At 38.1% G+C, this 13,409-nt stretch overlaps 1 long non-coding RNA gene across 1 annotated transcript in view; it reads right to left on the reverse strand.

Moving 5' to 3' along the window:
* LOC136791386 (uncharacterized) overlaps positions 1–3,410 on the reverse strand; it is a 40,329-nt gene extending 36,919 nt beyond the window's left edge. The window contains exon 1 of the long non-coding RNA XR_010833285.1: positions 2,702–3,410. This is a non-coding gene — a long non-coding RNA (uncharacterized lncRNA). The remainder of the gene's footprint in view (positions 1–2,701) is intronic.
* Positions 3,411–13,409: the final 9,999 nt, after the last annotated feature.

Here is a 13,409-nt window from a genome sequence, read left to right on the forward strand (position 1 = left end):
TGCAAGCATGGGCAAAAGTTTAAATACATATAAGAATTTGAAGACAGACGTACGTTTCTGAGCCACTTCTAAGAGCTATATAAGTTTCAATTTACAAATAAAGCAAAAAGAATCATTACTTATTGTTGAATGTTTTAGAATATGATTTATATTACATAGGGAGGGAAAAAAATGTCCTGATCAGTGGGTTCACTTGTGAAAGGTGTCTTGGTCAATAACTGCAAATGACAGTGTTCGAAGCGGGCGGGCGGGGGGGGGGGGAACTGCCCCACAACCATTATGTTTAATAACCTAGTTTGTTGAAATGACTATTTGATACCTTAGGATTTTTGTCATGATAGCAATATTTCTGAAAACCAGTTGTGTACATGCAGTTAGCTACACTTCACGGTGTTTCACATGGATTTATTTATTTAATCTGCTTTGTCAGGAAAAAAATAAATAAAGGAATGTGTTTGTAACTAACCTATGCAGCCTTATGGGGTGTTAGAGTTTCAAATGTTTCCAATGTAAATTCCAAACTTTCTTGCTTTTTACTGAGAACAAGTGTTTAATGCTTACGATTGCACTGTAGTATTTGCAAGGGTAATGAGCTATTCAGTGTCTACTCTGACGGAGCTATTTGTACCTAGTTAATGCCTTTGAATGTAATTGACAAATTAATATCTTTTTCCCATTAGCTGTATTAAATAAGGGAACTGCTGTTCCAGAATTGTAACCTTTTTATTTATTATAGCAAACTTCTCAAACTTATTGGATGAAAACTTAACCCAGCTAATACATCAAAGTGAAAGAAAGAAAACTTCTGCTCTATTTGTGATCTTAAATTTCTGCACATTTCCTAAGCTAGACAGTGACAATTAATTTTATTAATTCTGCTGTTTGTATTGTTCTCAGTATTGCAGTACTCAGTTTATCACTGGTAATTGCAGTACTCAGTTTATCACTGGTAAAGGTTAATTTTAAAAAGTCTGTATCATTTAAAACAATACCAGTGTGAAATATTTCTGTTTATCTTGTAGATTCCAGTATTGATTTCCTTTATTAAGTTCGAAACACCTTTTTTTACATTAAAGCTTTTCCATGAAAAACTCATAAAAGCTTTTAAACTGCTAAACATCACTCTGGCACCCTATGAAGCTGTTACATGCAATGCCTGAGGTAACAGAGAAGATATGTTTTCTCTCCATCTTTTAATGCTTCAGTATCTCAGTAAGCAACAGGGGGCAAAGATGAGGTCCTCCCTCTGTCTCAGATATTTGCACCGTCTTGGACACAGATTAGAATTTCTGCTATTTCTTTTGGACACATTTGCATGTGGCTGTTTTGGCTGGCCACCTACTCCAGCTGGTGGATGACAAAATGAGATTTTCTGCATCTCTTCAGAGATTAGCTGTCCCTAACCTTTATACGATTCAAGACAGCTTCCTCATATCCAAGGCACAACAGAATTATGAGACTAATGTCTTAGCAGTGCAATACCAATAATCCTATTGGTATTTCACTACTGCAGAGCTTGGTGCATTAGGAATACATTTAAGATTAATTTGTATTTAATAGTACTGAAATAAAACAAATCCTATCCTGTGTTTCTAGTAGAGAAATTAACTTGAGTTTCCCCCAGCTCCACAACAAAATACGTCTCAAAACACTTTTGGTCTTTACGAGGACTTTAGAGCCAAGAACTTCATCACCTGAATACAACATTTATACCTTTGGCTATTTACTGCCACTAACTAACTAGTCTAGCTAGCCAGCTAGTCAATGTGACAATAACTTTGATGAATTTAAACATGCCATTTTGGAAACAATTCACCGTAATACACCCAAACAAATTGTATTCATCACTGATAGCTTAAACCAAATAAATAAAGCATTTATAATGGGAAAAGTTTCATAGAGAAGAAGAAGGAACCTACAGTTCACAAAAACACAAGAAAATAATTTTAAACTAAATATCAAATTACTGAAAACACATATGAATGAATAACTGGATAACTGCTCTAGCTTCCCTAGCATTTGTTTCTTTTCAGTGATTATTTTTGTTAACAAAACAGCATTAATTCCAAGCTGTCTAGTTCAAATACAAGCCTCCAAATTCAAATGAGTGCTACGACAGCTTTTTCTTATGTAAAAGCAGAATCTCTTAAGTCAATTGTGACTTAAAGGGACATTTTTTCCTCTTATAATTACTGGCCTGCACAGAAGGAGAAAAAGGGGAAGAAAATGGATAAATAGGAAAGACTAGTGAATTAATTAGCATGAACTTACTCTTGATCCTTCAATAAGTTTAAGATTCTTTCTCTCTAAATCTGCATACACATAGGAGACGCTTTTGGGAAAAACAAATAAAAACAAACAACAACAACAAAAGCATACTATAGTTAATACAGATGTCGTATAGCCACCAGGCACATTATAAACTGTTATCAGTTGCGACTCAGAGGAAGGAAATGTTTTACTAAACCACAGAGTATCAGCATGATAGAAGTAGTATTTAAGAACGAAGGACCACATTTCTTTTATCTACAGTTTAGTCTCTTGCTTAGGTACACTCACAGAAGGTCAAAAGTGCCAATTCTGCACCTGACTGTTGTTAATAAGAAAGTTCTAGCTTGCTGTGCAACAGTCTACAGCAACTGGAAGAATCCTGTGCCCTAGGTAAGTGAATTTTCCCATTAATAAAATATAATTCCTTAACCTGGAAATGTTCATCTTCCATTCCTACAGCTCAGCAAATGCAATATGACGGAGCTACTGGAGTAATCCTTATGAATTCCAAGTCAAGCGTACAGACAGAGGAACGCAAATATACCTTCGCCTCTGTAGAGAAAACACACAGAAAAGACTTCAGTCATGTGTTTCCTAAACCCTCTGTCCTAAGAAAGGGCTGTGCTGGATGTCTCAGCTTTATAAGCCAAACTAGTTTACATCTTGTTTTTCAGAGTCACCGTTATAGTCTCTCATGGCACCAGGAAGACCAGCTGGAATAGCTGACACGAACAAGATGAAGCAAGTCCAACGTGCAGCATGATCTCAAACATCTCCTGTGCTACAGATGTTGCTGTGTTAAGTGATAGCTGAGCATCTCTGCTTTAAAATGCTTGAACCAGCACAAGTGCCACTTCATTCCTGCATGATGTTTTCATTCAGCAAGACAGGTGCTCTTGCCGCAGAGTATCCCAAAAAAGAACATCTAAAATATGTATTCACCAACATCTGTCTTGCTTTGACTTAAATGCATACTTGAGTAGCTTCTTTAAGCATGAGCAAAAAGTTTTTCACTTACTTTGACCTCCTAAGGAGGCTTCTTGTGCTGTATGCCACAAAACACTTATAGGAAACTAACCTCAGCTACACAAAATCTAGGCATTAGAACTTGAGTTTAGAAAGACAAAACAGAAAAACTTTCAAATTATCTCTAAAAATATAGAACAACTTAAGGCAATATATTTTGCAACAAGATATTCAAAGCTTTTAAAAAAGGAAATATCACCAATATACTGAATAATTTTCAGTTGTACATTTACTTATAAAGCTCATGTTTTATTTTAGCGTATGAAATACATGCTTAAAGAGAAAAGCAGCTCCAGCCCAGCCTTACTTCACACCTTCAGTCTGGCAAAAATATGGCAGATGATGGTAAAGTAACATCGTTTCATGGGTGATGCCGAGTCAGTTGACCAAAAAAATCCAAGCAACCTAAAATTCTAAGATATCAAAAATATTTCTTTTCTCCAGGCTAAATAGATTTCTCTGAAGCAAATGAGAATTAATTTGGAAATATTTCTCAACTTCCATGGTTCTTTTAATTGTTTTATCAATGCAAGTACTGGAAATGGTTGAAGAGCTACTAATTTCTAGCACTGAATGCATTTTTATTTTGCTGTTTATTCATTATCCTAACCAAAGGCTTGCCAAAGATGTGTTGTACCTGAGTATCAGTGTGAGGCAACTGTTGAGGTAACAGCCATTCTAAGTGCTGAAAAAAAAAAATGGTATCAATTTTTCAATGAGAACACCATTACTCCCGTAACTTACCTTGAAGCTCTACAAAAATACTTATGTTTAATTCCAGGGCATCACATACACAGAAGCATTTTTTCTTGTTCTATCGCACCACAAACACAATGGAAATATAGTTATAAAGCAGAAAAAGAATGAAGATTATGAAAAACCTTATATTAAATTTAGTTGGAAAATGTTTTATGATTTACAATAGTCTTTCTCTATCCATCAGTGTGGTATTCAGGAAGATTTTTAGTGGTAGGATATTGCAATGCAGAATGAAAATGCTAAACTGCTGACGTTACCAAGCTCTGCATAAAGAATTGTATGTGTAAGGACCCTGCTCTCTCAAGATACTTGCTGGAAGATACAGCTTTGTTTCTACATTTTGGTTACTCATCCTACTTTACAGCATGAATGAGACCTAATTTATCAGTGACTGTGCTGCATCTCTAGTAGCAAACAAACAAACAAGACTTCTCAAAGTGCAACAATAAAGTCCTTACAAGAACTTGAACAGGCATAACTGACCTCATAAATGATAGTCTCAATTATGAAAGAGAGTAAAACATCCAGAGTAAAAAGTATAGCTCTGGATGTTTCCCCAAAATACTATTGATAACAGCATTCCACCAGCCTAGCTTAGCTGCACTTCAGAATTACATCCAAAAGGGATTGTATAATAAACGTAATGACCCTGAATGATTTTGGAACAATTGTAAAAAATCTGCCAACTGAATTTGCAGACATTATTATATTAAAATTGATTACAGAAATTATGTGTAATAACTAATCTATTTCCATGATAACAGAAATAAAACAGATATTCAGAAACCAGAAATGTGGCCAGACAATAACAAGTGGTATTCAATGAGGAAAAAGGTGCGTTTAAACATTTAATGGCAAACCAGGTATACAATGCAAAGGAAATCATATAAGACAAATATACTGAAAGGTGTTTAGAAGCAATAATGGATAGAAAACAAGTTCATAATGAAGTGACAGTAACGAGACATTAAATTATATGTGACTTTTCCGTATCATGTTGAAGTATACATATCTAGAACTAGCCTGAAATCCACATACCTGAAAATATGATGACCTCCCTACCTGCACCCCCCCCCAAAAAAAAAAAAATGCATGTATTCTTAAAGATTGTTTTATAGAATGTGTTTCCATTATTTATGCAGGGGAAAAAAAGAAAAGTAGATTAAGCATTAGGAATGACAAGCTGTTAGCTAGATCTGTTAATCTACTCAATCTTTCAAAAAAAATCAGTAGGAATTTCACAAATTAGACGATTTTAAAGTAGATTAGGCAGAGCACTAAAATCCTCACATAATTGTAAAACCCTATTTTGGAAGGAGAAGAAGAAAACTTTAGTCTTTATCCCTCTCTAAATTTTAAATTATTAAGGTAATGCTATCAATGCTACAAGAAAAAAAAAAAGCAGCTATCTAAACAAGTTCTTCCCTCTACATAATCAATTTTTTTGAATTTTCCTTCTAAGACAAAATTAGCAAGTATTGGTACATGGCTTATAGATTAATTAATCTTTAATACTGCTGAGATGTTTGAATATTTCAGGACATTTCATTAATGACTACAACAATAAAATGATTTCTTACAGATCAATCTTGAACATCTTTTCCTATTACTTGATCCTTCAGTCTCCAATTCAAATGGAAAATAGACACTACAAAAAATGTTTTCTCACTAAAATTCTTTTCTCAGCATGCTCATTTGCATTATCATCAGTTCCCCAAGTCATCTGGTTATCATGGAAGAGACCGACAATGCCTTTTGCAATCCACACAAGTTAATATTTGTTGTGGCTTTCACTTTGATGGCTCACTTTATCTGTTTTCATTGCCAGGCATAAGCAGCACTGCTTTGGGAATCAGAGCATTGTGGTGAGCCTTGTTCACATGCGCCATTAGGCTTGCCACCAGCAGAGCAGGCACATGAAGACAACTCTTGGGGTCTGCCTTTGTGCCAGGTATTGGCCCAGCTGGTGCCAGAGATGAGACCTGGCTGGCACTGGTACACCTGGGTCCGATGGCCCCAGATAGCTTAGCAGACAGCACAAGGCTCTGTGCCTCCCAGTGACCACCCACTTCAGATATTTTGTCCACACCTGGCCATGTCATTTCAGTTTCCATGCTGCTGTTTCACATACTGCTAATTGGTTTACCCACTACCTAGGCTCAGTACCTGATGCAGCAATTACATCCACCAATTTTTCTCATGAATATAGAGATTTCTAATACAGGAGGGGAAAAAAAAAGTTGGATTTAACTGATTGTTGTTTATTATTGAGAGTCACAGGACTTAATTCTTTCTAATGTCTAGAGAAGAGCTTCAGTTCAGAAATTCTAATGTTATATTTATAGACTGCTTCGGAACCAGGACTGGGTGGATAATTTACACGTGTCAATAATCTGTCAATACTAGAGACATCCCTCTCTAAGATACAGCATAGACAAAACTTTGCTAACAGTCCCTAGAAGTATAATTCACTCCAATTTTTTTGATGAAGTGTTAAGTCACAAGCCTGGAATATGACAACATCAAGTCTATCCTAAGTTCTGCTACTTTGCCTCTTTTTATTTTGTTTCTTTTTTACTTTTAAGTTGTTAATACAGGGACTGTTGTTCGTGTGTCCACGCAGTACCTATTAAATAGGTCTCTCACAGCACATGGAATTTACAGGCATTAATATTATATATACATATCTTAATGAAAAATGTACATAGCTGAATCAACACATTATGCACAACAAATAAAGTGACAGCTCTTTCCCCAAAGATCTTAATTTTTTCAAGAACCAAAAAAAGAAAAAAAGATATTCAGGAGGAATTAGCTTAAAAAACAGAGTAACTTGAAACACTGAAGATAATTTCAGCTGCCTACAGCTAATATTTTACTTTCTGAGTGCTTTCTACAACATTAGGTTGTAGGGTTTTCTTTTGGTTTTGTTTTTAAATGGAAGCCACCCAGAGTTTTCTATTGACTCCAGTGCACTTTGAATCAAGCCCATAAGAAGCCCTTGATATTTTCGATCTCACATACACCACACACTTTCTCTCTCTCAACATTTTAAATCCAAAAGCAATACACTCAGGATTATACTACGACATGACATTTCTCTGAAAATCAAATGCAAGTTCTTCTCCAAAATAAACCAGCCCTGTACTATAAATTAAAAGGTTCCATCCTAGGTTTTCTCTAGAAGTCTTGATAGCAACGGGCCATCAAGATGTTATTTAAAAGAGGAGCTCTTTTGCTGTGCTTCCTTCCCTCCTGCCTCCAGGATGTTTTTTGGAAATGCTCAGACAGCAGAATTTGAGCCCTCTTATCCGCTTCTGAAAGCTCCTGGGTGACAGAGGGGTGAGTCCTCACATTACACGACTGACAGTCAGTTTCTCTGGAATCTGACCATCTAAACACCTTTTGGGCGTGAGCCATTGGATAATTTGGCGGCGAGTGGTTTACCACTCATTTGTTTTCCTAATGGCAACTGAGCTGGCATTGGGAACACATTTGCTAGCCAAAAAATGGAAGAGGTTCTGGGGAACATGGGCTTTACAAGAGAAAGGACTTTTAAAGGTCTCATATAAAGGCATAATAAATGAGACTTATTAGATATTATCTATAATATGCTACCATATATAGTGTGCCAATACCCTCTAGTGGAAGCACTTGCCTGTGTTTATGTCACCCTGAATTAACTGGTGTACGGAGTCCTAGAAATCTAAAAGCAGCCTTATGACGGATTTTCCTGCCTTGTGTGGCAAATGACTGCAATTTTGGAGCAAAGGTCTCCTTAATTTGTGTTCTGCACCCTACTCTGTGTGAGGCTTAGTTATTGTTGTCCCTGTGACAGCTTCTGCCCCTCCCAACACATGCAATGATTAAAATCTTTGTGGAGTTTTCTGAAATAGTGTATGCACTCACATGGGAAAATAAATAGGCATAACTGAAGGCAGCTTGACACTTCTGTATTTATGCTTTTCTGTTCACTAGCCTAACAATATCTTCTGTTATCATAAAGTGACTTATAGAACTATGTCAAGCTCAGAACGTGTTGAAGAGGCAGCTTGCACAAGCCAGACTGGGGGTGAGACAGAAGTTTCCATTATCAGCAGAGAGGGAGAGTTAAAATTGATTGCCATACATACACAGCTTTCTGAATCGGTAACGTTTCCTTCAGCTGCAAGACAAAAAGTTCTTGCGAATAAATGGATATCCTACAGCTTATCTGTAATCATTTGCTATCAACCAGCAGAGGCCAAAACACCACCCATCTTACTGGCTTGCAAGCAGGTACTTGTCAGCCGATGTCGTAAAGTAGGGATTTTTAAGTAGCATTTCCTGGAACTATTGCATATATTTCTAAATTTAGCAAATGTGTCTGCATAATGGCAAGAGACTGCACTGAGCTTAAGGAATCTATGGTCTTCAGCTTGAAATTCAAATGCAAGGCTATAGAAGGGCAGCTAGACTACATGTATGTGTGTGTTAAGGGGCAGAAGGAAAGACCTTCAGTATGCAAAAAAATTTCAAACTTGAAAATGAATTCTCCACTCAAAAAAATTGCAAGTTATTTACACAAAAACATTGCTAAAATAATAAAATGGTCCCACTGTACTATGTATTTTTCAAAAGCATGGTTAGAAACAGCCATGCTCACAAATAACACACCATCTAAGTGACATCCAAACCTGTACTAGCATTTTCTTGCACAATGCACTGATGTAAGTGTTTTATACTACTCTAATAGGTTTTTATAAAGCACCTCAATTCCTTAAATAGACCCTATGCTTACATCTTATAAAACCAATGTAGCACACAGAACATCACAGAAGTGTTATTTATATTGCATCAGGTTCTCTACAGTGAATAAAAACCAGTGGCCTTTTTCTGATTACTGTGTAGCCTAACTAGACAGAGCTCAGATAAAGGTTGTGTTATCATGGAAAAAAAAAGAGTCACAAAGCACTGAACAGTAACGTTAAATACAATACCGCATACTCTGGAGCTCCCCAGACCTGAGTGAATAAGCTGTAATTTGAAATTGCTCGTGTCATTCTGCTCTAAGGGGCTAACACCCTCCACAGGCAAGCAAGGATATTTGGTGACTCAACCTAATACAGGACCAGATAATTTTCTATTTCAGGGTCAAGCCAGAGAGGACCTGAGTATGTCTCGGAGGGAGAGCCAAGTAAAAAGAGTAAGGTAAGGGCTCAGCTTCTGCTGTGCTTTAGAACAAGTGGGAAAAGACTGCACTTAATATTCATTAACAAGTGGCTTTTTACCCTTTGATCACCATTTTACTATTAAATACATGTGGTTTCTGCACAAAGTTCTAATTAATCACTACTACTAAGGCAAAATTAAAAACATTTATAATTTTTAAAATCTTGTTTATCTGGGTTGGTGTTTTGTTTTCTTGATTATAATTGCTTTGCCGATCAGATATGTGGCCAAAACCAACGGAGGAGATAGTATAAGTAAAGAAGCAGCAAACAAATCTTCACAGCACAAACAACTGCCTGCACCACAAGACAACAAAAAAAAAAAAAGAGAGCATTACGAGAACTGACTGCAATCAATGTCGAGATTTAATCTGGTATTTCGATGATCAAAACCAATTTGTAAAAAAATTACCCATAATTAAAGGGCCAAATTCCCAAAAGAATGTTTTCATTTTATCCCCTTGGAAACAAGCAGTGTTCAGAACTATCCTCCACAGTAATAATCTCCTGTCAAATGAATAGCAGAATGACATTTCAGTAGGCTTCACAGCATGAAAACAGGTAAAGACACACGAACAGGGATGAAATAGCATAGGATATTTAGCTTATCTATTACAGTTAAACAGCACTGTTATTTCAGTACACATTCTCTATAAATTCAGCACTCTTAACTTTCTGTGAGTGGGTATTTAAATTTTCAAGAAAAGGCACCGTCAGCTAAGTTGTTATACACACAATGGAATGAAGAAAAACATATTTCTATCAGATTTATTTTCTCGACTGAAAGAGTATATCAATAACAATATACTAGGAGCTAGCTTAAATCCAAAGGAAGGATCCTACTTGATTTAAGACTAGGTCAGTCTCTCCACATCTATTATAAGCAGACTGTAAATCACTGTTTTTCACACAAGTTTTTCTCTTGCCAGAAATTTCTCTCTACCAAGCTTCCTTTAAGGAAGCAGAGAAATGAACCTATTACAAACATGTTAAGTTGCGCTATCGTAAATACCTAAGAGAAACTAGTACAGGCACACATCCACTGCAGGAAGAGGAAGAGGACAAGCAGTCACTAAGTACTAAGCTTCTCCCCTCCTGGGTTGCCAGTTCCAGTGAGACCCAAGATCAAGAGCTGCTACCAAGCCTGATAGCTACTTCACAGCCCATTTGTAGCCCCAGTCAGTTTTCACTAGGCAAGCAGCCACGGCACAGAAGCACTACTAACAGCTTTACTTGGCAAGATCTGGATCAGAGTTTGGCCAGAAACAAGAGGCTTAAATCCTTAGAGCTTCTTCCCACACTGCTGTGAGCTTTGTCCCTGGCTCCTGCCAGCAGCCCCACAGCACCCAGAGAAACCTGGGAGAGCTGCAGCTGAAAGGAGTCGCCTTGTTCCCCCAGACAGGCCAGAGTTAGGACAGCACCCAGCCACTCTCAACCCTGCATTCCAGCTACAAGCACACTGCTTTGCAGCCATGAATATGGGCACAGGAAAAAATCTTTTCCTTCCTACATCCTGGCAGCACACCAAAAATCAATACCAGTTGCCTAAGTAAAATCTCAGCCTGACAGGGCCTCCCTGCTGGCTACGCAGCAATACTAATGGTCTTGTAGTGGTCTTTAGACAACACAGGGATGTCAATATAATTTTGTTCCACTTTTCTTGCTTGCCAGGTCCCATCTGCAACCAATTCATAACCTTGGTTACTCATACCTTTGCACAAATGGACCGACTCTCCACCTACACATTTAGCTGTCCCTTTCCTCACTCCAGTGCTTCTCTGATCACTGTGACAGCCTTTGCAGTATGTCCCTCCAAATCTGCTTTGCCTTTAATATTTCACTAAAATGCCAATGAAAACTGCTTTCACCTCCCAGGAGCACAAAATCTTCTTTTCTTCTTCAAGCGCAGTAGACAAAGCCTATTCCCATCAGACTAAACAAATAAGCAATGGAGTCAGAAAATCAGGGATGTATTGAAGACTTCTCAATCTTAACCTCAGAGTGTTTCAGAGATATTAGTTAACTCCTTAGGGAAAGTATTCGACATTATTATTCTACTTTATAGGAAAAAGTTATATATGCATTTAGCCAAAGACACAGAAAAATACAGCATGCACCTTTTGGTGAGCAACAACATAAACCATTCTGAAGCCTTATATGTAAAATATTTACACTTCCAAAGCAGGCAGCTGTTTCTAGAGAAACACAAGCATATACAAACAGAAACACTGCCAAGCATAAACAGATTATGTATATAGATGGACGCTAAACACACTTGCAAGGAAGGATGAGCACCTTTTGGTTGGCACAGCGGTCCTGTGCTCCAGGGGTGCCAGAGGTTTGGGAGCCAGTGTGCTGGGCACAAAACTCATCAGCGAGCTCCCTGTAGGCCATAGGCCTGCTAAGAAACAGCCAACTCCTGTAAAATCCCCTTTGTTAAAGTGGGTGAGCATGCATGAGGAATCAAGAAGCTGAGCGTCGATCCTAGGCCTCAGACTCACCTGTGCCACGCTGGCAGTGCCTGGGCTCAGCTGCAGGCCGCGGGAGGGCCCACCACCATGTCACCAGCCTCTCTCCCCGCAGCCACCGCTGGCCAACTGAGCATAACTGGAAGTGGTAACAAAGGTTGTGGTAAACAAAAGCATCACATTTGCATCACACCTTGGACAATCATTGTCTTCAGACAAAGAAAACCCCACAACAGATAACAGGTCCTGAACATAGAGTCCAGTGGGTCTGTCACTGCCATCACTGCCAGCACATCCCCACAGTTCGCTCTCCCTCCATTTGTTTGAGACATAAACACAAGCGTTCGAACAAAATACTTTCTCTGGTGCAATAACAATAAATCACAATAGAGTCAGCGCATACCTTCAAAATATTCAGGAACACACACGATTGTGTACGTTATACCTCAGCTCCAGACGAAAGAAGGCTTTTAATTTTGCTAACAAAAACTATGCTGAACAAACTTCAGTCCACCTTACACACTTTCACAAAACATAAAGGCACTCTGGCTTCCTGCTGCTTTTGACACCTTTAGAAGCTATCACATGCAACTTGGAAATCCACCAGATGCAGCAACCAGCCCCACAGCAGGGCCCTGGGCGGAGCGGTTGGTGTAACAGTCACCTGGGACACCAGCAGAGTTTATGTGGAGGAAAGCAGTCAGACCCTTCAACTTCTGCCCAGGGTAATGGCTACCACGGAGGGGAGAGGAGTGGTAGGTTAGATGAGGAATAAATTTCAGCAAGAATCCAGCTTTGTTTTTTCAAAGCACAACACAGTAAGCAAAGCAAAGAACATGCTATTGGATAATGCTTTCTTAGCCAAGATTATGCTCTAAACAGCATCATCCCTTTCACTCAAACAAAACAGCTGTATTGCAACACAGAGAAACATGAATACACGCTGCATGAACCAGCCCTCAAATGAGCCATTTCCTCTGTCTGGGCTGACAATCAGAACAGTTCCTCAGTAATTCCCTTTGTAGTGCCAGTATTTGAAACTCAATCACAAAGCTGTTCATCGTCCACCAAGCTGGTTAAAAGCAAGGACTTAATTCTGTTGCCCACACATGCATAAATAGTGCCAAGCGAGATGCTCAAAGGCAGTCGAGACAGGCAAGGGACTCAAAGATGAGGGACACAGAAAACCCTCACCCTCTGAGGCAGGAGCCAAGAAGGAATTTTATTGCAACTGAAATGATACAGGGAAACTCAATTCAGACTCAGTTGTTCAGTGAGTAATTACACAACTAAACTGCAAGGAAATGATAGGCTTTTATTTATAGACATTTTATTTTCTACATAGCTACTTTGTGTCAAAAAAATGGAAAAAAAATGGAAAAAAAATCAGTTAAAAAAAGTGGGAAAAAATCAGTTTGTTATCTAATAGAATTCAAGATCATAAGCTAAATTGATCCAACTTTATTTCAGCTCAGTGAAAGTACGGGAGTAGTCCTATGAGCAGGATGAAGGTCTAAGTGTAGCAAGCACGTGTACCCAGAGTCGCAGCTAAGCAAGTTTTTATATAAACTGACAACAAGTAAAACTTGTAATAATCCTCAGAATGCGAGGGTTACACACAAAGCATGACCTAAAATGCACGTCCTGGAAACTTTTTTTAAACGTTTTTTAAAAC

The sequence above is a fragment of the Anser cygnoides genome, chromosome 8 (assembly GCF_040182565.1).
Source record: "Anser cygnoides isolate HZ-2024a breed goose chromosome 8, Taihu_goose_T2T_genome, whole genome shotgun sequence".
Lineage (NCBI taxonomy): Eukaryota > Metazoa > Chordata > Aves > Anseriformes > Anatidae > Anser > Anser cygnoides.